The 23,877-nt window shown below is 41.9% G+C and overlaps 1 pseudogene; it reads left to right on the top strand.

Annotated features, from left to right (window-relative positions):
• LOC132344328 (ATP-dependent RNA helicase DDX3X-like) overlaps positions 1-20,441 on the top strand; it is a 90,527-nt pseudogene extending 70,086 nt beyond the window's left edge.
• Positions 20,442-23,877: the final 3,436 nt, after the last annotated feature.

Here is a 23,877-nt window from a genome sequence, read left to right as displayed (position 1 = left end):
AATGCAAACACATATCACTGGTGTGCGTGGGGAGTGCTCGCAGTATCTCGGCCACACTGGGTTTGCTCCCTCTTGGGGCGTGTGTGCTTTCCCAGTCTACACTGCACAGGCTCTAGGTTGCTCTGCAGGGAGTGGGCCCTGCACTTCCCAGGTCTAAGCCACCCAGGTTCATGTTCTCAGGTACTCCACAAAGGTGCAGACTTGGTTGGGCCTGCATTTTGTGCCCTTCCCCAGTCTGAGCAGTTCAGGCGACCAGGTGCTTGGTGAGCACACTCTCCCCAGGTGGCAGGCGAGTGCGTCTTATCATCTTTCCAGTCCCAGCTGCTCAGATTCCTGGGTGGCAGTGGGCGCGCCCATCTCCAGTGTGCTGTGTGTCTCTTCTGGGGAGCTGATCTCTGGCTGTGACCCTCCTGGCGGATGCCAACCATCCAAAATCCCAGGAAGTCTTGGTTAGAAACTGGAAGCCTGTTTGCAGTTTGATAGGTGATGCCATCTCTGGGGCCGAGTTTACCCCTTTCTGGCTCTGGCTGGCGCCCGCCTATCCCCTGCCTCCATCGGGGGATGGACCTGTCCTCAGCCTGCTAGCTCTCCTCTGGTATTTGCTCAGTCCTTTGTTCTGTGAGCGGGCCCGCAGTGCCTTAGGTTAGGGCTTTTCATGGGATAGTTCTCTCTCTCTCTCTTTTTTTCCCCTCCTCTCTCTCTCTGGCTACCCACAGTTTAGGTTGCTATATCACCTTAGCTCCCTCAGATTGCCGTCAGGGCATTCAGGCCTGGTCTTTACCCTAAGCAATGCAGCCTGCTCCTCCCTATTTAGCCACCGCTTGCTGGTGGTGGATGCGAGCATCTGGGTCACTTCTCTGCTGGGAGTTGCCGTTAGGCACGTAATCTGTGGGTTTTATTTATTTATTTATTTTTCCTCCTGGTTATGTTGTCCTCTGAGATTCCAAAACTCCCCACAGACCTGCCAGTGAGAGGGTTTCCTGGTGTTTGGAAACTTCTCCTCTTTTAAGACTCCCTTCCTGGGATGGATCTCCATCCCTAACTCTTTTTGTCTCTCTTTTTATCTTTTATATTTTGTCCTACCTCCTTTCAAAGACAATGGGCGGCTTTTTTGGGTGCTTGATGTCCTCTGCCAGCGTTCAGAAGTTATTCTGTGGAATATGCTCAACATTCAAATGTTCTTTCAATGAATTTTTGGGCGAGAAAGTGGTCTCCCTGTCCTATTCCTCTGCTATCTTAGAACCACCCTTCTATTCCTAATTTACTGATTTTTTTTTTTCATAAAAGTGTGTTAAGTTATGTTAAATGCTTTTTCTGTATCCATTGAAATTATCATGTGTTTTTCCCTTTATTTTGTTATTATGTCATATTACATTGACTGAATTTCATGTGTTGAATGGCTCTAAATTCTGATTAGTCATGGCGTGTAACCCTTTTAATATGACACTGGATTTTATTACTAGTATTTTGTTGAGAATTTTTCATCTATATTCGATAATGGTCTGTAATTTTCCTTTCTTGGAGTTCCTTTGTGTCCAGTTGGTATAGAGAGACTTAGGAAGTGTTACCTCATCTTCTATTTTTTAAACATTTGGAGAAGAATTGGTGTTATTTATATGTGTTGTAGAATTAACCAGATAAGCCATCTGATCATAGGTTTTCCTTTGTGTGTGTGTGTGTGTGTGTGTGTGTGTTTATACTATAAAAATATTTTTCTTTCTATTAATTACTTTTACAAACTCTTATGTCAAGGGCTGCCTTTTGATAGGTAGCAGTGAAGGAGCTTCTCTGTTACATTTGGAACTCTGACTCAGAAGCAGGTTTAGCTAATGATTTAGCACCAGGTTCCACACCAGGTTCACCAAGAACAGAACAGTTGCAGCCACCTTTCTGGATGCATTCTGAAGAGGCAGCCACCTTTCTGGATGCATTCTGTTTCTGAGGACAGAAGGCACTCCACAATGGGCCCTACATTGAACACATGACAGGCCACAAGGGGATGGTGGGGGACCAACTATCTGAGGCCAGCTGGGGCTCTGGACTTTTCTTTTATTAAAGTTTTTGATTACTGATTCAATCACTTGGTTATTTACCTGTTTGGATTTTTTATAGTGTAGTCACTTACCTAGAGACAGACATCCTGGAGTGTGAAGTCAGACATCCTGGAGTGTGAAGTCAATTGTGCCTTAGGAAACATTACTACAAACAAAGCTCGTGGAGGTGATGAATTCCAGCTGCTGCTGCTAAGTCGCTTCAATCGTGTCCAAATCTGTGCAACCCCATAGATGGCAGCCCACCAGACTTCCCCGCCCCTGGGATTCTCCAGGCAAGAACACTGGAGTGGGTTGCCATTTCCTTCTCCAATGCATGAAACTGAAAAGTGAAAGTGAAGTTGCTTAGTCATGCCTGACTCTTAGCGACCCCATGGACTGCAGCCTACCAGGCTCCTCTGTCCATGGATTTTCCAGGCAAGAGTACTGGAGTGGGGTGCCATTGCCTTCTCCGGAATTCCAGCTAAGCTATTTCAAATCCTAAAAGATGATGCTGTTTGAGTGCTGCACTCAATATGTCAGCAAATATGGAAAACTCAGCAGTGGCCATAGGACTGGAAAAGGTCAGTTTTCATTCCAATCCCAAAGAACAGCAATGCCAAAGAATGTTCAAACTACCATACAGCTGCTAATTTTACATGCTAGAAAGGTTATGTTTAAAATCTTTCCAGCTAGGCTTCGGCAGTACATGAACCGAGAACTTCCAGATGTACAAGGTGGGATTAGACAAGGCAGAGGAACCAGAGATCAAATTGCCAATATTCCTTGGGTCATGGATAATGCAAGGGAATTCTAGAAAAACATCTACTTTACTGGCTACACGAAAGCCTTAGACTGTGTGGATCACAACAAACTGTGGAAAATTCTTAAAGAGATGGAAATACCAGACCACCGTACCAGCCTCCTTCAAAATCTTTATGCAGGTCAAGAAGCTACAGTTAGAACCAGACATGGGACAGTGGACTTGTTCCAATTTGGGAAAGAGTACGTCAAGGCTGTATATTGTCACCTTGCTTATTTAACTTAAATGCAGAGTACATCATGCGAAATGCTGGGCTGAATGAAGCACAAGTTGGAATCAAGTTTGCTGGGAGAAATATCAGCAACTTCAGTTATGCAGTTGATACCACTCTAATGGCAGAGAGCAAAGAGGAACTAAAAAGCCTCTTGATGAAGGTGAAAGAGGAAAGTGAAAAAGCTAGCTTAAAACTCAACATTCAGAAAACTAAGATCATGGCATCTGGTCCCATCACTTCATGGCAAATAGGTGGGGGAAAAGTGGAAACAGTGACAGATTTTATTTTCTTGGACTCCAAAATCACTGTGGATGTTGACTGCAGACATGAAATTAAAAGACACTTGTTCCTTGGAAGGAAAGCTATGAAAAACCTAGACAGCATATTAAAAAGCATAGATATCACTTTGCTGACAAAGGTCCATATAGATAGAGCTATGGTTTTTCCAGTAGTCATGTACAGATGTGAGAGATGGACCATTAAGAAGGCTGAGCACTGAAGAATTGATGCTTTTGAATTGTGGTGCTAGAGAAGACTCTTTAGAGTCCTCTTGGACAGCCAGGAGATCAAACCAGTCAATCCTAAAGGAAATCAACCCTGAATATTCATTGGAAGGACTGATCCTGAAGCTAAAACTCCAAGACTTTGGCCACCTGATGTGAAGAGCTGAATCACTGGAAAAGACCCTGATGCTGGGAAAGATTGAGGGCAGGAGGATAGGGGACGACAGGAAAAGATGGTTGGATGGCATCACTGGCTCAATGGAAATAAACTTGGGCTAACTCTGGAAGATACTGAAAGACAGGGAATCCTGGTGTGCTACAGTTCATGGGGTCACAAAGAGTAGGAGACAACTTAGCTACTGAACAACAACAACAGTTTATATATCATACAATTTACCCATTTAAAGTGTACAATTTAATGGTCTAGTAACACCACAGAGTCATACAACTATTACCTACAATCAACTTTAGAACGTTGTTATAAACACAAAAAATAAATCTTGTACCCTTTGGCTGTCACTCTCCCAAAACTCCACTGCCCTCCCCCCCTAGGCAACAACTAATCTGCTTTATGTCTTTATTGATTTGCCAATTCTGGAGATTTCAGAAAAATAAAATATAATAATATAATATTTGGTCTTTTGACTGGCTTCTTTCACTTAGCATTATGTTTTTAAAATTCATCATGTTGTAGCAGATATCAACCATTTTTCTTTTTATGACTGAGTAATATTCCATTGTATGGATACACCATATTTGTCCATTCATCAGCTGATGGACATTTGTTTCCACTTTGGGCTAGTATGAATATTGCTGACATGAATATTCATATACAAGTTTTTGTGTTGACTTGTGTCTTTATTTCTCTTGGATATATGCTTGAAGTTGGGATTGCTGAATCAAATGTTAAGTCTGTGTTTAACTTTTTAAGTTCAATTAGGTCCCATTTGTTTATTTTTGTTTTTATTTCCATTACTCTAGGAGGTAGAGCAAAGAGGATCTTGCTGCGATTTAGGTCAAAGAGTGTTCTGCCTATGTTTACCTCTAAGAGTTTTACACTTCCTGGCCTTATGTTTAGGTCTTTACTTGTGTTTAACTTTTTGAGGAAAGACCAGAATGTTTTCCAAAGTGGCCACATGTAACTTCTGATTTCTGCATATCCTTGCCAACACTTGTTTCTATCTGAGTTTGATAATGGCCATCCTAGCTGGGGTGAACTGATATCTCATTGTTATTTTTATTTGCATTTCCCTGAAGGATAATGATCTTGAGCATCTTTTCATGTACTTATGTGACATCTCTATACCTTCTTTGGAGAAATGTTTATTCAGATCCTTTACCCTTTGCCTTTAGTTTTGAAAGATGGTTTTGCAGGATGTAAAATTCTGGGTAATATTTTTTTTCTTCTGCCACTTTATTTTTTTGGTCTCACCACATAGCATGTGGGATCCTAGCTTTCCCTGACAAGGGATTGAACCTGAACCCCCTGCTTTGGAAGCATAGAGTCCTAACCACTGGACCACTAGGGAAGTCTCTCTTCTGCCCCTTTAAATAAATCATGTCACCACCCTCTGGCCTTCATTATTGCTGATGAGAAGTCACTATGATTCTGTTATATATGATGTGGTTCCCTTTTCCCTGATAAGTCGTTTTTCTCTTGTGGCTTTCAGGATTTTCTCTTGACTTTGAATAGTTTGAATATGATATGTTTAGGTATAGAGTTCTTTGTGTTTATCCTATGGAGAATCCATTGAAATTATCATATATATAGATTAATGTTTTTCATCAAGTTTGGAATGGTTTAGCCATTATTTCTAAAATGATTTTTCTGCACCTTTCTTTCCTTCTGTCCAATTTCCACAGTCCTGAAGAAGTTGGTGGGACTCTTAATGTTTGGTTGGCTTTGTTTTTTTGCAATTTTGTCAGTCTTAACATTGTTTTTTGAGGAACAGATTTGTTGATCTTCTCACTAACTCATTTTGGAAGTCCGATGTCTACAGTAGCTCATTTTAATACCTAATGCTTCTGTGTCAAGGGCTAACAGCAAACAATACTTTGGTCACCTTATGCGAAGAACTGACTTGTTGGGAAAGACCCTGATGCTGGGAAAGACAGAAGGCAGAAGGAGAGGGGGACGACAGAGGATGAGATGGTTGGATGGCATCTCTGACTCGATGGATGTGAGTTTGAGCAAGCTCCGGGAGTTGGTGATCGACAGGGAAGTCTGGCAGGCTGCAGTCCATAGGGTTGCAAATAGTCGGACATGACTGAGTGACTGAACTGAACTGAATAGCAAACAGCTGAAAACAGAAGGCAAGTGTTCCTGAGAAATAGCTGCTTGTTAAAAATTTTTAAAGGGTACTTGAACTGAATTGCCCACTGAATAAAACCTATCCTCTAACAAATCATAGTGGTAAGGAATATTTACTTGTACGATGTGGAAATTCTTCACCAGCTGAACTAGTGTAATCATCTTACTAAAAGTCCTATAGTTCTAAGTTGTTAATCATGTTGACTATAAATAACACTTTGCACAACAAAGTTGAATTGCACATAAATTGTCCATAAGAAACAACAAGCTAAATGACTAAAGTAGACTTGTGTCTATTTCCTTTCTTCTTTACCTGTGTCTTGAAATCATTTACAAAAAGCATTTATCAAGAAGTGACATATGTGAAAGTGGTCTAAGAATAATAAAAAAAATCATAACTAATACATGTAGTACAGATTTTCAACTTCTTCAATGCTGATGTTTCATAGTGTTTTTAATCATTTTAAATGAGGTATTTTCTCATTTGACACCAGGGCACATCTGCCTGCCTATATACAAAAATAGAATAACAGGGACAGTGTTGAAGTGGATAATTTGTGTTTAAATAATGTCCACCTCTGATTTATCTTTGTTTCTTTCTTCCATGCAGGTCCCTTATTCCTCTCTGTTTGACATATTAGTTCTTTAGAATCACTTCTCCCTTTCTTTAAACTCAATACATTAATGTTTGCTTCTCTAGTTTCTAATCTACAGTATAGTATCTAATTAAAATTCATTATTAGGTGTATACAATTTATTATTGTTGTGTCTGACTCTTTTGCAACCCCCTGGACTATATAGCCTGCTGGGCTCCTCTGTCCATGGGATTGCCCAGGCAAGAATACTGGAGTGGGTGGCTATTTCCTTCTCCAGGGGATCTTCCTAACCCAGGAACAAAACCCACTTCTCCTGCATTGGCAGGCGGATTCTTTACCACTGAGCCACCGGGGCAGCTTAATGTACTAACTATACTAGGGACAGTAAATTCACTAGTTCAAGCCAAACATCAATTGAACATATATTCCAAGTTTTCTTGTGGAGCTCAGAGTCCATCTAGTAAGGGAAACAACCTCAAAGAGTTGATAAGAGTTGTTTTAGTGCATGTGTGCACAAGATGCCATGGGAACCCAGAAAGTGAGTCATTAATTCTGTTGAAGGAAATTTATATGTGAGCTTCAAATCTGAGTGCAATATCATAGACTTTGATGTGGGCAAAGGACACTTTCAGGCAGAGAGAACAACTTGAGCTCAGTTTTAGAAGCATCAAACTGCTTGGCATTTTTGCTAAACCCAGAACAGTCTGGTTCTAATATACAGCATAAAACACAGTGGGCCATCAGAACTGGAATGGAGACTGGGAGAGGAAGAGGAAGGAAGTGGTGGAAAGGGAGACTGTAGATATTGGTTTTAGCCAGACTGTGAAACCCTCAGAAGGCATGCTAAAGAGTAATGACAGCTCTATGAAAAAACTTATGAGGTGTGTAGGTAAAGGAGTGTGGACTTGACCTTGTGAGCCTCAGAGAGATGTGTTTTAAAGGTGCTGAGGCAGAGAGGGATGGAAGAAGTGACCAACTGAGAGATGATGAATTACACAAAGTCTGAGAGGAAAAACAGTGTGGATTAATGAGTGGTGGAACCTTACAGGGAAATAGGTCAATGATGAAGGTCTTGGTACACTTCCGGGCTGAGGAAAATAGCTGGATGTTGTGACTGAGAAAACAGGAGAGACATGCACAAGGATGATGGTGATGTTTCTAATTCTGCCATCTTGGTGTGGAAAGATCAGTCAGTTCAGATCAGTCGCTCAGTCGTGTCCGACTCTTTGCGACCCCATGAATCGAAGCACACCAGGCCTCCCTGTCCATCAACAATTCCCGGAGTTCACTCAAATTCACGTCCATCGAGTCGGTGATGCCATCCAGCCATCTCATCCTCTGTCATCCCCTTCTCCTGTCCCCAATCCCTCCCAGCATCAGAGTCTTTTCCAGTGCATCAACTCTTCGCATGAGGTGGCCAAAGTACTGGAGTTTCAGCTTTAGCATCAGTCCTTCCAAAGAACACCCAGGACTGATCTCCTTTAGAATGGACTGGTTGGATCTCCTTGCAGTCCAAGGGACTCTCAAGAGTCTTCTCCAACACCACAGTTCAAAAGCATCAATTCTTTTTTTTTTTTAATTTATTTATTTTAATTGAAGGCTAACTAGCTTTACAATATTGTAGTGGTTTTTGCCATACATTGACATGAATCAGCCATGGGTGTACATGTTTTCCCCATCCTGAACCCCCTTCCCACCTCCCTCCCTATCCCATCCCTCAGGGTCTTCCCAGTGCACCAGCCTTGAGCACCCTGTCTCATGCATCGAACCTGGACTAGTGATATATTTCCAATATAATAATATACATGATTCAGTGCTATTCTCTCAAATCATCCCATCCTTGCCTTCTCCCACAGAGTCCAAAAGTCTGTTCTTTACATCTGGGTCTCTTTTGCTATCTCACAGATAGGGTCATCATTACTATCTTTCTAAATTCTCTATATATATGTCTTAATATACTGTATTGGTGTTTTTTTTTTTCTGACTTACTTCACTATGTATAATAGGCTCCAGTTTCATCCACCTCATTAGAACGGATTCAAATGCATTCTTTTTAATAGCTGAGTAATATTCCATTGTGTATATGTACCACAGAAAAGCATCAGTTCTTCAGCGCTCAGCTTTCTTTATAGTCCAACTCTCACATCCATACATGACTACTGGAGAAACCATAACTTTGACTAGATGGATCTTTGTTGGCAAAGTAATGTCTCTGCTTTTTAATATGCTTTCTAGGTTGGTCATAACTTTTCTTGCAAGAAACAAGCATCTTTTAATTTCATGGCTGCAGTCATCATCTGCAGTGATTTTGGAGCTCCCAAAATAAAGTCTCTTACTGTTGCCGTAGTTTCCCCATCTATTTGCCATGAAATGATGGGACAGGATTCCATGATCTTAGTTTTATGAATGTTGAGTTTTAAGCCAACTTTTTCATACTCCTCTTCAGCTCAGCACATATATTTTTGAATAAATATTGAGATATGAAAAAAATACAAGGGAAAGTCCAGCCATTTTTGAGGAAGTTTGGTCTCCAGGTCCAGAATTTTTAAAGTATTGGACTTCCCTGGTAGTGCAATGGTTAAGAATACACCTACCAATGCAGAGGATATGCGTTCAATCCCTGGTCCAGGAAGACCCCACATGCCATGATGCTACTAAGCTTGTGTGCCACAAGTACTGAGCCCACTCGCCTGAGAAGAAGCCATTGCAATGAGAAGCCTGCACATCATAACCAGAGAGTAGCCCCCACTAGCCGCAACTAGCAAAAGCCCATGTGCAGCAACAATGACCCAGTGCAGCCAAAAAATAAATGAATAAATGCAAATAATAAAGTATTAAAGATGTGATTTCAGCACCCCTGTTTATAATGTTTGAAACCTCATGAAAAAGAGAGAATCAAAAGAAATAATTTTTTCTTTCCCCCTTCTCAACCATTGGTCTCATTTTCCCTCAGCCAGGCCTGCAGATTCTGTTCTCACACTGTCTCTCCATCCCTTCCTTTCCTACTGCCATCTACTTCAGATTCTCCTCCCCTTTTGCCCCAGTACATCTTCTGCCTCCATCTCAATCCACTAGACTCTAGCAAGACTATTTTTGGAATTTTGTTTCTGCTAATATAGTCAGTGGTTTGCTTTCAAAAACCAGATATAAAAGTGCTTCCTCCCAGAAGTCAACTATGTGCTTGACATCATGATAAGTTCTGGCATTCAAGACCTCTAACCACACAATTTACAAGCTTCAACGACTTGAGTCTTTACCCAAAGACCCATTGGAAGCCATGATAGACTCCAAGGTCAGGAGTGACAAGACTGAAATAAATCACTGATTCAAAATCAGAAGAAAGCAGAGTGGAGACAGAGACCAGCTAAGCAGTTTTTACAGGGGACAGAGGGTGCAAACCTGGGCTAAGGTGGGGATAGTGGCAATGAAGAGAAGTAAACATATTAAAGGGCCTTGAAGGGACTTCCCTGGCATCCCAGTGGTTAAGACTCGATGTTTCCAATGCACGGGTGCAGGTATGATCCCTGGTTGGGGAACTAGGATTCCACATGGCATGCAATGTGGCCAAAAAAAATTTTTTTTAAATGAGCTATAAGGAAGTAAAACCAGTCTGCCTTGGCTGATGGATTGGACTGAAGCAGGAGGCAGGACTGAGAAAGAGAGAAGTACCAAGACCAACTCCTATGTTTTTGACTGCATAATAGATAGTTTTCCCATTCACATATTAAACTTGAGATGACCTTGAGGCAACCAAGAGGAATTGTCAAATTGGCAACTAGATTTCTAGGTCTGGAGCTCCAATGAGAAATCTGTGCCAAAAAAAGTCAACCAGGGGTTACTGAACAAACCAGAGAAGAAAAGGGGCCTAAGACTGAGCCTGAAGGAATTCTAAACATTCTAAAACATTGAATAACTAGCCAGAGGAGGGTAAGCTTCTCATGACAATGGCAGTAACTCAGAATACTTGAAGCTTACTCCACATCATGCAATGGGTTTCTATCTATAGCTAGCTAGCTAGCTGTATTACATGATTTAATTCTTACAACAACCTTGCAGTGTAGGTACTATTAGGGTCATGGATATACAAAGCCCAGTCTCCCGAGTGCTGAGATCTTAAAGTGCAGCAGTGAAATGAGAGGAGAGCCAAGCAGGAGGTGATATCATCAAAGCTGAAAGAACAGAGAGTTTGAAGGCAGAAGCTGTCAACAGTGTAAACACTACTGCAAGGTCAATTAGGTGAGACATTGAAAATGTCTCCTGGATTCAAGAATGCAGAAACCATTAACACGTTTTGAAAGAGCTGTTTAGGTAGCAGTGCTGGGTTGGAACCCAGAGTGGACTGTGCTGAGAATGAATAGGAGATGACAGCAGGAAGGGAACAAGTACAGACAACTCCACCAAGAAGTCGGGCTGTGAGGAGCGGGCAGAGAAACTGGTGACAGCGGGACCAGGGTGTGACCAGGATGTCTGACAGGAGGACACAAGAGCAAGCTGGAATCCAGCCAGGCTCTGCATTCTGGATGATAATGTGGGCCTGGGCCTGCAGGCTGAAGGCAGGGGTGCTTTTTACAATGTGGTCAGCCCCCCTTTCTGCAATTCCTCCATCTGGAGGGGCACCTTCTGATTCCCATAAGGGAGTTGAAGGTAAAGCTGTGCTAGATGAGGCTGTGACTCAATGGGACTTTAAAGAGAGACATTTAACTATGCTGAATTCTTACACTGGTGAGAAAAATCTGGCTGAGAGAGTGTGGTTGAATTAACAGGAAAGAGAAATAGGGACTGATAGGGGGACCAGGACCTACACTATTGTAGCAAAATGAAGAAAAAGGGGGTGGCAGTTTCACTAACTTTTTTGTTGTTCAGTTGCTCGGTGATGTCTGACTCTTTGTGACCCCATGGACTGCCACACGCCAGGCTTCCCTGTTCTTCACCAACTCCCAGAGCTTGCTCAAACTCTTGTCTATTGAGTTGGTGATGCCATCTAGCCATCTCATCCTCTGTTGTCCCCTTCTCCTCCTGCTTTCAATCTTTCCCAGCATCAGGGTCTTTTCCAAGGAGTCAGCTCTTTGCATCAGGTGGCCAAAGTATTGGAGCTTCAGATTCAGTATCAGTCCTTCAGTTCAGTTCAGTTGCTCAGTCGTGTCCGACTCTTTGCCACCCCATAAATCGCAGCACGCCAGGCCTCCCTGTCCATCACCAACTCCCGGAGTTCACTCAGACTCACGGCCATCGAGTCAGTGATGCCATCCAGCCATCTCATCCTCTGTCATCCCCTTCTCCTCCTGCCCCCAATCCCTCCCAGCATCAGTCTTTTCCAGTGCGTCAACTCTTCGCATGAGGTGGCCAAAGTACTGGAGTTTCAGCTTTAGCATCATTCCTTCCAAAGAAATCCCAGGGCTGATCTCCTTCAGAATGGACTGGTTGGATGGATCTCCTTGCAGTCCAAGGGACTCTCAAGAGTCTTCTCCAACACCACAGTTCAAAAGCATCAATTCTTCACTGCTCAGCCTTCTTCACAGTCCAACTTTCACATCCATACATGACCACTGGAAAAACCATAGCCTTGACTAGACGGACCTTTGTTGGCAAAGTAATGTCTCTGCTTTTCAATATGCTACCTAGGTTGGTCATAACTTTCCTTCCAAGAAGTAAGCATCTTTTAATTTCATGGCTGCAGTCACCATCTGCAGTGATTTTGGAGCCCCAAAAAATAAAGTCTGACACTGTTTCCACTGTTTCCCCATCTATTTGCCATGAAGTGATGGGACTGGATGCCATGATCTTCATTTTCTGAATGTTGAGCTTTAAGCCAACTTTTTCCCTCTCCACTTTCACTTTCATCAAGAGGCTTTTTAGCTCCTCTTCACTTTCTGCCATAAGGGTGGTGTCATCTGCATATCTGAGGTTATTGATATTTCTCCTGGCAATCTTGATTCCAGCTTGTGTTTCTTCCAGCCCAGCATTTCTCATGATGTACTCTGCATATAAGTTAAATAAACAGGATGATAATATACAGCCTTGATGTACTCCTTTTCCTATTTGGAACCAGTAGTTTGAGCATTCTTTGGCATTGGCTTTCTTTGGGATTAGAATGAAAACTGACCCTCAGCTTCAGCATCAGTCCTTAGGTGGGATAAAAATCACCTTGTAGAAAAAACTTTATGGTTTTGTTAATTGCCTGCTGGGGTGAGACAAGTGACCTTGATGATTCCTAGGGTGTCATAGGATCACTGGGTTTTGGTCCTCATGGTTGCCCTTGAGATGTTGCCATCACTGTCTCTGTGACCCTTGTGCTGCCTCCCACCTATGCCTGGGGCCCAGGAAGGTTTGGGACAGTGCCTCTGATCATCTCTGTAAAAATGAACATGTAGCCACTCCTCCTTGAGTCCTGCTCTTCCTTCATGCATAGCTAGGAAGAACTCACGTTCTCTCTTCTGTGGGGCCATAGACTTTTCTCTCTCCCTTCCTCCATGCCCAGCCTAGGGGAGGAGCCCATGGAGCACTGCTCTTTCCTCTGCTTTTCCAAGATGTTTTATCTAAGTTCTCATACTTCTGTATCAGCTAGCTTTTGCTGTGTAATAGTATCTTAAAATCCACATTTATTATTGCTCATAGCTCTTCCATGGTGGCTCAGATGGTAAAGAATCTGCCTCCAATGCAGGAGACCCGGGTTTAATCCCTGGGTCGGGAAGATCCCCTGGAGAAGGGAATGGCTACCCACTTCAGTATTCTTGCCTGGAGAGTTTCCTGGACAGAGGAGCCTGGCGTGCTACAATCCATGGGGTCACAAAGAGTCGGACACGACTGAGCAACTAACACTACTACTACAACATAGTATGGGTCAGCTTGGTGGTTCTCCTGATTTAGGTCAACTCAAACGGGGCTGGAGCATGTCCAGCCATCCTGCGTGGCATGTGGGATCTTAGTTCCCCAACCAGGAGTTGAACCTGGGCCCCCTGCAGTGGAAGCACAGAGTACTAACCACTGGACTGCCAGGGAAGTCCCTGTCACATCTTTGCAAAGCACGCTTCTCAGACCAGCAGCACCCAGGAACTTACTGGAAATGTAGGTGCTCAAGTCCCACTCTAGGCCTAATGAATGAATTTCTGGTTTTTGGCAAGATCACCTGGTGGTTTATGTGTACACTATAGTTTGAGAAGCACTGATCTAAGATATCCTCCCTCACCTGTGTGGCGTTAGCATGCTGGTTGGTCTGGGAGCCTCCGCTGGGATGGCTTACTCTCTGAGCCATGTGGCTAGCCCAGGTTTCTTCACACAGTGATCCCAGAGTTCCCAAGGGCAGAAAAAGGGCAATCCCCATGGTGGAAGCATTTTTTTCAAGACTTTGCTCATATCATATTTGTTAATGTCATCTTGGCCAATGCAAGTCACAAGGCCATCCTAGAGTCAGTGTGTGAAGGCACTACCAAAGGACATGGAAAGAGGAGGGGGAGATTTTGTGGTTGTTTTAAAATACCTACCATACTCTCCAGTACCAGAGTTTAGGCTTTTGGAAGGAGACACCAGCGACCTTGTACATTCTGTCTAGCCACATCCCTCCCTACCAGTGAGCGCAGAGCTCCCTACTTGATTAAAAAAGGGGAGAAAGGAAAAGTGAAAACATAAATAAAAAGTTATAGATTAATATTGGAAAATAATATCCTTGCAAAGGAGAAGATGGGTACAGAAGTAAGTGGATACATGGGTCTGATAGTTGAAAAGTGAGGTTGTCCAGCCATTTCACTTTCTCTATGAAGGAGGAGGTAAGATCATCTGTTTAGAATGGAGAGGCATGTGGAGGGCAAAGAGGGATAACAGAGTAGACCTCTATCCAGAGAAGGTTTTAAATAAACACAATTAATTTGAGGCTGGAACTGGATGGACATGAAAAACATAGGCTATTGGGGACCATTTGAGGTGATGATTATGACTTTATCTTGATGATAATCTGTCCTTTGGGAAAACTTCTTGCAATACTGTTTGTGGGCGCACAGTTCAGTTCAGTTGCTCAGTAGTGTCCGACTCTTTGCGACCCCATGAACCGCAACATGCCAGGCCTCTCTGTCCATCACCAACTCCCGGAGTCCACCCAAACCCATGTCCACTGTGTCGGTGATGCCATCCAACCATCTCATCCTGTGTCATCCCCTTCTCCTCCTGCCCCCAAGCTTTCCCAGCATCAGGGTCTTTTCAAATGAGTCAGCTCTCCGCATCAGGTGGCGAAAGTATTGGAGTTTCAGCTTCAACATCAGTCCTTCCAATGAACACCCAGGACTGATCTCCTTTAGGATGGACTGGTTGAATCTCCTTGCAGCTCAAGGGACTCTCAGAAGTGTTCTCCAACACCACAGTTCAAAAGCATCAATTCTTCGGCACTCAGCTTTCTTTATAGTCCAACTCTCACATCCATACATGACTACTGGAAAAACCATAGCGTTGACTAGATGGACCTTTGTTGGCAAAGTAATGTCTCTGCTTTTTAATATGCTGTCTAGGTTGGTCATAACTTTGCTTCCAAGGAGCAAGCCTCTTTTAATTTCATGGCTGCAATCACCATCCACAGTGATTTTGGAGCCCAGAAAAATAAAGTCAGCCACTGTTTCCCCATCTATTTGCCATGAAGTGATGGGACCAGATGCCATGATCTTCGTTTTCTGAATGTTGAGCTTTAAGCCAACTTTTTCACTCTCCTTTTTCACTTTCATCAAGAGGCTCTTTAGTTCTTCTTCACTTTCTGCCATAAGGGTGGTGTCATCTGCATATCTGAGGTTATTGATATTTCTCCCAGAAATCTTGATTCCAGCTTGTGCTTCTTCCAGCCCAGCGTTCCTCATGATGTACTCTGCATATAAGTTAAATAAGCAGGGTGACAATATACAGCCTTGACGTACTCCTTTTCCTATTTGGAACCAGTCTATTGTTCCATGTCATGGAAAGGACAAAAGCTGGGTTTGTCGCTAAGTGAATAATGAAAAGACAGAGGGCCAGAAACTTTAGATTATTGGTAGAAATGTTATAAAAAATAATGGTCTGGGAGTCTCTTAGCTGAATATGAAAAAATTAAGAAAGTGGGGGTAGTGGTCAATGAAATTGGAAAATAGGATTTGAACCAGTGTCTGAAAGGAAAGGGAATTGTGTGCAAGAAACAGGATGCTTGAGCTAGTGATTTCAGAGGTGGAGTCATTTCTCTGATGAAAAAGACCACAGCAGAAGAACTTTGGAGATGTTCTCACTTATCCAGTCTGCACACCTTCCCCTGGTGGAGATGAGTAGTTTTGCTTTCCATCCTCGTTAATCTTAAGACACTTGGAGAAAAGGGACTGTTCATTATCCTCCTGAAACAGGGTAAAAATTAGCCTTCTTAGTTCCTTTTTGGATTTCAGGCCCTCAAAGCTTAATCTGCCTCTTGGACTTCCTGCCACTTTTTCATGCATCCTTGAGTACATGTTCCTCCTTATGGGTTCTGTTAAACACTGAGCTTCTGATAAATTCCACCATCCTACCACTCTGGTTCTATAAATGTATTTTGCCCACGTGTGTCAAAATAGGCTAGGTTATGCTGTGCTAACAAAGGACCCCAAAATCTCAGGCACTAAAACTTATCTGCATTTTACAAATGAGTAAACTGAGGAACACAAGGGTAATGATAGCAATATAAAAAATGTGAATGGCATGCTCCGTATTTTTCCAAAATAGCTCCGGGTCACTGTTTTATATACTCTGTCAAAACAAAAGCATCATTAGAGCCACAGTTCTCCTGTGAGAGGGCCTTCGTGTTGAACCCAACACATTAGCTCAGCAGCGGAAGACTCCTAGTTCTCCGTACTCTTCAGGGATGAGTCGTGTGGCAGTGGAAAAGGCACTTGGGCTAAACCAGCAGTTTGCTTGCCTAGACCCAAACTCATCAGATAATCAGAATGGAGGAAGTATAGCCAGCAAAGGGTGCTATATTCCTCCTCACCTAAGGACCAGAGAAGCTACTAAAGGATTCTATGATAAAGACAGTTCAGGGTGGAGTTCTAGTAAAGATAAGGAAGCATACAGCAGTTTTGGTTCCCATAGTGATTCAAGAGGGAAGTCTAGTTTCTTCAGTGATCGTGGAAGTGGATCAAAGGGAAGGTTTGGTGATTGTGGATGAAGTGACTATGACAACTTTGGCAGTCGTGGTGGCAGAGGTGGCTTTGGCAAATATGAGCATGGAAATAGTCGCTGGTGTGACAAATCAGATGAAGATGATTGGTCAAAGCCACTCTCACCAAATGAATGCTTGGAACAAGAACTTTTCTGGAGGCAACACTGGGGTTAACTTTGAAAATTTTGAGGACATTCCAGTTGGAGCAACAGGCAACAATGGTCCTCCACACAGTGAAAGTTTCAGTGATGTTAGATGGGAGAAATTATTATGGGAAACATTGAGCTTACTCATCACACTCACCCAACTCCAGTGCAAAAGCATGCTATTCCTATTATCAAAGAGAAGAGTGACCTGATGGCCTGTCCCCAAACAGGGTCTGGGAAAACTGCAGCATTTCTCTTGCCCATCTTGAGTCAGATTTATTTTGTGGGTCCAGGCCAGGCTCTGAGGGCCATGAAGGAAAATGGAAGATATGGGTGCTGCAAACAATACCCAATCTCTTTGGTGTTAGTGCCAACTAGAGAATTGGCCATATAGATCTATGAGGAAGCCAGGAAATTTTCATACCAATCTAGAGTTTGTCCTTGTGTGGTTTATGGTGGTGCTGATATTGGTCAGCAAATTTTAGACTTAGAACGTGGATGCCATTTGTTAGTTACCACTCTAGGAAGTCTAGTGGATATGATGGAAAGAGGGAAAATTTGATTAGACTTCTGCAAATAGTTGGTGTTAGGTGAAGCTGATCAGATGTTGGATATGGGGTTTGAATCTCAAATACATAGAATCATTGAACAAGATATGCCACCAAAGGGAGTTCACCACACTATGAAGTTTAGTGCTACCTTCCCTAAGGAAATACAGATGCTTGCTCATGATTTCTTGGATGAATATATCTTTTTGGCCATAGGAAGAGTTGGCTCTCCCTCTGAAAACATCACACAGAAAGTAGTTTGGGTGGAAGAGTCAGACAAACAGTCATTTCTGCTTGACCTTCTAAATGCAACAGGCAAAGATTCACTGACCTTATTGTTTGTGGAGACCAAAAAGGGTGCAAATTCTCTAGAGGATTTCTTAGACCATGAAGGATATGCTTGTACCAGTTTCCATGCAGACCAATCTCAGAGAGATAGAGAAGAGGCACTTTACCAGTTCTGCTCAGGTAAAAGCCCGATTCTCATGGCTACAATAGTAGCAGCAAGAGGACTGGACATATCAAACATGAAACATGTTATCAATTTTGACTTGCCAAGTGATATTGAAGAATATGTACATTAGTCTCTCAGTCGTGTCTGACTCTTTGCGACCCCATGGACTGTAGCCTACCAGGCTCCTCCATCCATGGGATTCTCCAGGCAAGAGTACTGGAGTGGATTGCCATTTCCTTCTCCAGGGGATCTTCCTGACCCAGGGATTGAACCTGGGTCTCCCGAATTCCAGGCAGATGCTGTAACCACTGAGCCACCAGGGAAGCCCGTGGACATATCAAACATGAAACATGTTATCAATTTTGACTTACCAAGTGATATTGAAGAATATGTACATTTTATTGGCTGTATAGGATGTGTAGGATACCTTGGCCTTGCCACTTCATTCTTTAATGAGAGGAACATAAATATTACCAAGGGTTTGTTGGATCTTCTTGTTGAAGCTAAACAGGAAGTGCCATTTTGGTTACAAAACATGGCTTATGAATACCACTACAAGGGTAGCAGTCATGGATGATCCAAAAATAGTAGATTCAGTGGAGGATTTGGTGCCAGAGACTATCGACAGAGTAGTGGTGACAGCAGTTCCAGCTTCAGCAGCAGCCACACCAGCAGCAGCCACAGTGCTGGAGGCGGCCATGGAAGCAGCAGAGGGTTTGGTGGAGGTGCCTATGGAGGCCTTTACAACAGTGATAAATATGGAGGAAATTATAACTCCCAGGGGGTTGACTGGTAGGGTAACTGAACCTACTTTGCAGTAGGTCACCCTGCCAAACAAGCTAATATGGAAACCACATGTAACTTAGCCAGACTATACCTTGTGTAGCTTCAAGAACTCACATTACCAACTGAGATTCTCCAATGAATTTTTTTTAAGGGAGCTCAAGGTCACATGGAGAGTCAAATGGAACAATCAGCAGCCATATTCATAAGGTGGTTTGAAGACTTCATTGCTGTAGTTTGGATTAACTCCCCTCCCAACCTCCATCCCAAACTGCATTTATAATTTGTGACTGAGGATCATTTGTTTGTTAATGTACTGTGCCTTTAACTTTATACATCTTTTTATTTTGATGTCCTCTTGGCTCAGTAATACTCAAGATATCAATTGTTTTTGACAAAATAAATTTAATGAACTTGGGCTAAAATCAAACCTTGGCACACAGGTGTGATACAGCTTAACAGGAATCATCAATTCATCCATAAATATTATAAGGGAAAAACCTATGCATTAGCCCCCATTAGGGTTTTTGGATATTTGCAGATTGAGGGGGAAACAGACAACAAATGTCTTTGAAGCATATTAATGGAATTAGTTTCTAATGTGGCGAACTATGTTAAGGTTCTGATTTGTTCACTCTATCCTGGATAGGTATTTAGAATCTGATAGTCTTTAAACAAGCCATTCCAGTCATGATGAGGTGATGTATGAATACATGCATACATTCAAAGCACTGTTTTCAAATGTAATGCAAGTAAATACAGCAATTCCTTTTTCAGTGTTTAGGCAGATCATTAATTATGAGCTAGCCAAATGTGGGCATAATATTACAGGGAAAGTTTAAAGGTCTGATAACTTGAGATAGGGTTTTAGGAGAATTCATCTACTTAAGACTTTTTAAATGCCTGCCATAAGTGAAATTGAAGTGGTAGAATGGCTGACCACAGCAATGACCAGCCCTCATCAGGGCCCTGAATGATTTTCGGTCTAATAACGCATGCTAGTGTTGATGTTAGGAGAAGGCAATGGCAACCCACTCCAGTACTCTTGCCTGGAAAATCACATGGATGGAGGAGCCTGGTGGACTGCAATCCATGGGGTTGCTAAGAGTCAGACACGACTGAGCGACTTCAATTTCACTTTTCACTTTCATGCATTGGAGAAGGAAATGGCAACCCACTCCAGTGTTCTTGCCTGGAGAATCTCAGGGACGAGGGAACCTGGTGGGCTGCCATCTATGGGGTCGCACAGAGTTGGACATGACTGACGCGACTTAGCAGCAGCAGCAATGTTGATGTTTTTTGGTCAAGAGGGTATGAACAGGAAGAATTAAATTCAGCAGGCTTTCTTTTAAATGCTGATTCATATTACCCTGTTCAAGCTGTGTTGAGATGCTAAACTGGCTTACTATAGACTTTGTAAAAACGGTTCCAGAAGAGTAACAAACTGAAATCTTTGAGATCACACAGGTTGGAAATATATACATAACTGCACAAGGTGTCAATTCTGCTACACAGTGCAGTTTTAGTCAGTTTTAGTTGCATGGGTTTCCATTGTATTTATAGTCTGTTTATGCTAAATCTGGCCAAAGATGAGCATTGTCCACCACTAAAATGCCTCTGCCACTTTTGAATTCTGTGCTAATTTTGTGGCCAGAATGTGGTGATCAAAATGCTCAATCTTTTAACAGTGGCATAAGAAGATGGCAAAAATTTCCTAAAGTGCAATAGATTTTCAAGTGTATTGTGCCTTGTTCTAAAACTTTTATTAAGTAGGTGCACTTGACAGTATTGAGGTCATTTGTTATGGTGCTATTTCAATTAGTCTAGGTTTAGGCCCTTGTACATTTTGCCCATAACTTTTTACAAAGTACTTCTTTTATTGCACATTCAGAGAATTTTATATATATATATATATATATATATATATATATATATAGATGTTTTGTGTGCATGTCCTTATACTTCCAATCTTATTTTGTCTCTTGGAGATTGTTGGACACAGCTTGTCTAGGAAGGGGATGGGACTAGATTCTAAAATCTATTTGGGACCATGGGAATTATAGTTGGGAAGAAAACTATTTGCACATGAGAGATTTCTACATAACTTTTTGCTGCTATTTTTATGTTATATTTATTGAACATTTTGACAAATGCTTATTTTTGTAAGCCTAAAAGTGATTCTTTGAAAGTTTAGAAAAGAAACTTGACCAAAAGACAGTACAAGAACATTGGCACTTGAATGTTAAATGTCACCGTATGCGTGGAATTATATATTTCAGGGTAGTGTGAGCTTTTAATGTTAAGTCATATTAAACTCTTAAGTCAAAATTAAGAAGACCTGGCACTGGCAGTGTAGCCATAAATTTCTGGTTTTAGTAAAAATAAATTTCTGGTGACTTTAAATTAAATCATGCCAAGGTTTTGATACACTTTTCTTAAGATATTAATGAAACACTTCAAAACACTGATATGAAGTGTCCGTATTCAAATATTGTGTGTTTTGTTTCATTGTGTATATTTTTTTTTTCAGTAGATGTCTGGCTCATTGCAATCCTAAAACATGTGGTTATCTTTGTTGTATTGGCATAATCAATGACTTGTACATTCAGTGATAGCATTTGAGCAAGTTTTATCAGCAAGCAGTATTTTTAGTTAATAAACAAGGTTTCAAAAATCATGTAAGAATGAATTTAAACTTGCTTAATGTAAAGATTGAACCTCAGGTCACTGTAGCTTTAGTAATTGCTTATTGTATTAGTTTAGATGCTAGCACTGCATGTGCTGTGCATCAGTTCAGTTCAGTTCAGTTGCTCAGTCATGTCTGACTCTTTGCAACCCCATGAATTGCAGCATGCCAGATCTCCCTGTCCATCACCAACTCCCAGAGTTCACTCAGACTCACGGCCATCGAGTCAATGATGCCATCCAGCCATCTCATCCTCTGTCGTCCCCTTCTCCTCCTGCCCAGGATCCCTCCCAGCATCAGAGTCTTTTCCAATGAGTCAACTCTTCGCATGAGGTGGCCAAAGTACTGGAATTTCAGCTTTAGCATCATTCCTTCCAAAGAAATCCCAGGGCTGATCTCCTTCAGAATGGACTGGTTGGATCTCCTTGCAGTCCAAGGGACTCTCAAGAGTCTTCTCCAACACCACAGTTCAAAAGCATCAATTCTTCAGCACTCAGCCTTCTTCACAGTCCAACTCTCACATCCATACATGACCACAGGAAAAACCATAGCCATGACTAGATGGACCTTTGTTGGCAAAGTAATGTCTCTGCTTTTCAAAATATGCTATCTACTTTGGTCATAACTTTTATTCCAAGGAGTAAGCTTCTTTTATTTTCGTGGCTGCAGTCACCATCTGCAGTGATTTTGGAGCCCCAAAAAATAAAGTCTGACACTGTTTCCACAGTTTCCCCAGCTATTTCCCATGAAGTGATGGGACCAGATCCCATGATCTTTGTTTTCTGAATGTTGAGCTTTAAGCCAACTTTTTCACTCTCCTCTTTCACTTTCATCAAGAGGCTTTTCAGTTCCTCTTCACTTTCTGCCATAAGGGTGGTGTCATCTGCATATCTGAGGTTATTGATATTTCTCCCAGCAATCTTGATTCCAGCTTGTGCTTCTTCCAGCCCAGCATTTCTCATGATGTACTCTGCATATAAGTTAAATTAGCAGGGTGACAGTATACAGCCTTGACGTACTCCTTTTCCTATTTGGAACCAGTCTGTTGTTCCATGTCCAGTGCTAACTGTTGCTTCCTGACCTGCATACATATTTCTCAAGAGGCAGGTCAGGTGGTCTGGTATTCCCATCTCTTTCAGAATTTTCCACAGTTGATTGTGATCCACAGAGTCAAAGGCTTTGGCATAGTCAATAAAGCAGAAAGAGATGTTTTTCTGGAACTCTATTGCTTTTTTGATGATCCAGCAGATGTTGGCAATTTGATCTCTGGTTCCTCTGCCTTTTCTAAAACCAGCTTGAACATCTGGAAGTTCACAGTTCATGTATTGCTGAAGCCTGGCTTGGAGAATTTTGAGCATTACTTTACTAGCGTGTGAGATGAGTGCATTGTGCAGTAGTTTGAGCATTCTTTGGAATTGCCTTTCTTTGGGATTGGAATGAAAACTGACCTTTTCCAGTCCTATGGCCACTGCTGAGTTTTCCGGATTTGCTAGCATATTGAGTGCAGCACTTTCACAGCATCATCTTTTAGGGTTTGAAATAGCTCAACTGGAATTCCATCACCTCCACTAGCTTTGTTCGTATTGATGCTTTCTAAGGCCCACTTGACTTCACATTCCAGGATATCTGGCTCTAGGTGAGTGATCATACCATTGTGATTATCTGGGTCATGAAGATCTTTTTTGTACAGTTCTTCTGTGTATTCTTGCCACCTCTTCTTAATATCTTCTGCTTCTGTTAGGTCCATACCATTTCTGTCCTTTATTGAGCCCATCTTTGCATAAAATATTCCCTTGGTATTTCTAATTTTCTTGAAGAGATCTCTAGTCTTTCCCCTTCCATTGTTTTCCTCTGATTCTTTGCATTGATCACTGAGGAAGGCTTTCTTATCTCTTCTTGCTATTCTTTGGAACTCTGCATTCAGATGCTTATATCTTTCCTTTTCTCCTTTGCTTTTCACTTCTCTTCTTTTCTCAGCTATTTGTAAGGCCTCCCCAGACAGCCATTTTGATTTTTTTGCATTTCTTTTCCATGGGGATGGTCTTGATCCCTGTCTCCTGTACAATGTCACGAACCTCAGACCTTTAGAACTAACACCCAAAAAAGATGTCCTTTTCATTATAGGGGACTGGAATGCAAAAGTAGGAAGTCAAGAAACACCTGGAGTAACAAGCAAATTTGGCCTTGGAATACGGAGTGAAGCAACTGAGCATATACACATGCATATATAATGTTATTATAGTTCTATTTTAAATTTGCTTTTATGTTCTGATTTTTTCTTTCTTTTCAATCATTTTTATCTGATTTGTTTTCTTGGCTTTATTCTTTATTTGGCACTCTGGTTTTGTTTTCTGTTTTGAGTTTTTATTAGTTTTGTTTATAATTGATTTAATTTTTGGTTGCTTTTGTTTGTCTTCTTGTTTTCTTACTTTTGTTTTTTAGTTCTATATTTGTTTCCTGTGTGTGTGTGTATGTACTTTTTTCAAATCTTGTTTTTGTTTGATTTTACTTTTACCATTTGCCTGCCATTTTTTCTTTAATCTCCCTATTGCTGTGATGAGTGACATTCGGGGTCTTGGTTCCCTGACCTGAAATCAGGCCTGCATGTCTAGGGTTACAGCACTGAATCCTGAATACTGGACAGCAAGATG

This window comes from Bos taurus, chromosome X (genome assembly GCF_002263795.3).
Source record: "Bos taurus isolate L1 Dominette 01449 registration number 42190680 breed Hereford chromosome X, ARS-UCD2.0, whole genome shotgun sequence".
NCBI classification, from domain to species: Eukaryota; Metazoa; Chordata; class Mammalia; order Artiodactyla; family Bovidae; genus Bos; species Bos taurus.
Note: the sequence above shows the minus strand (reverse complement) of the source record. Positions and strands in the feature narration are given on the sequence as shown.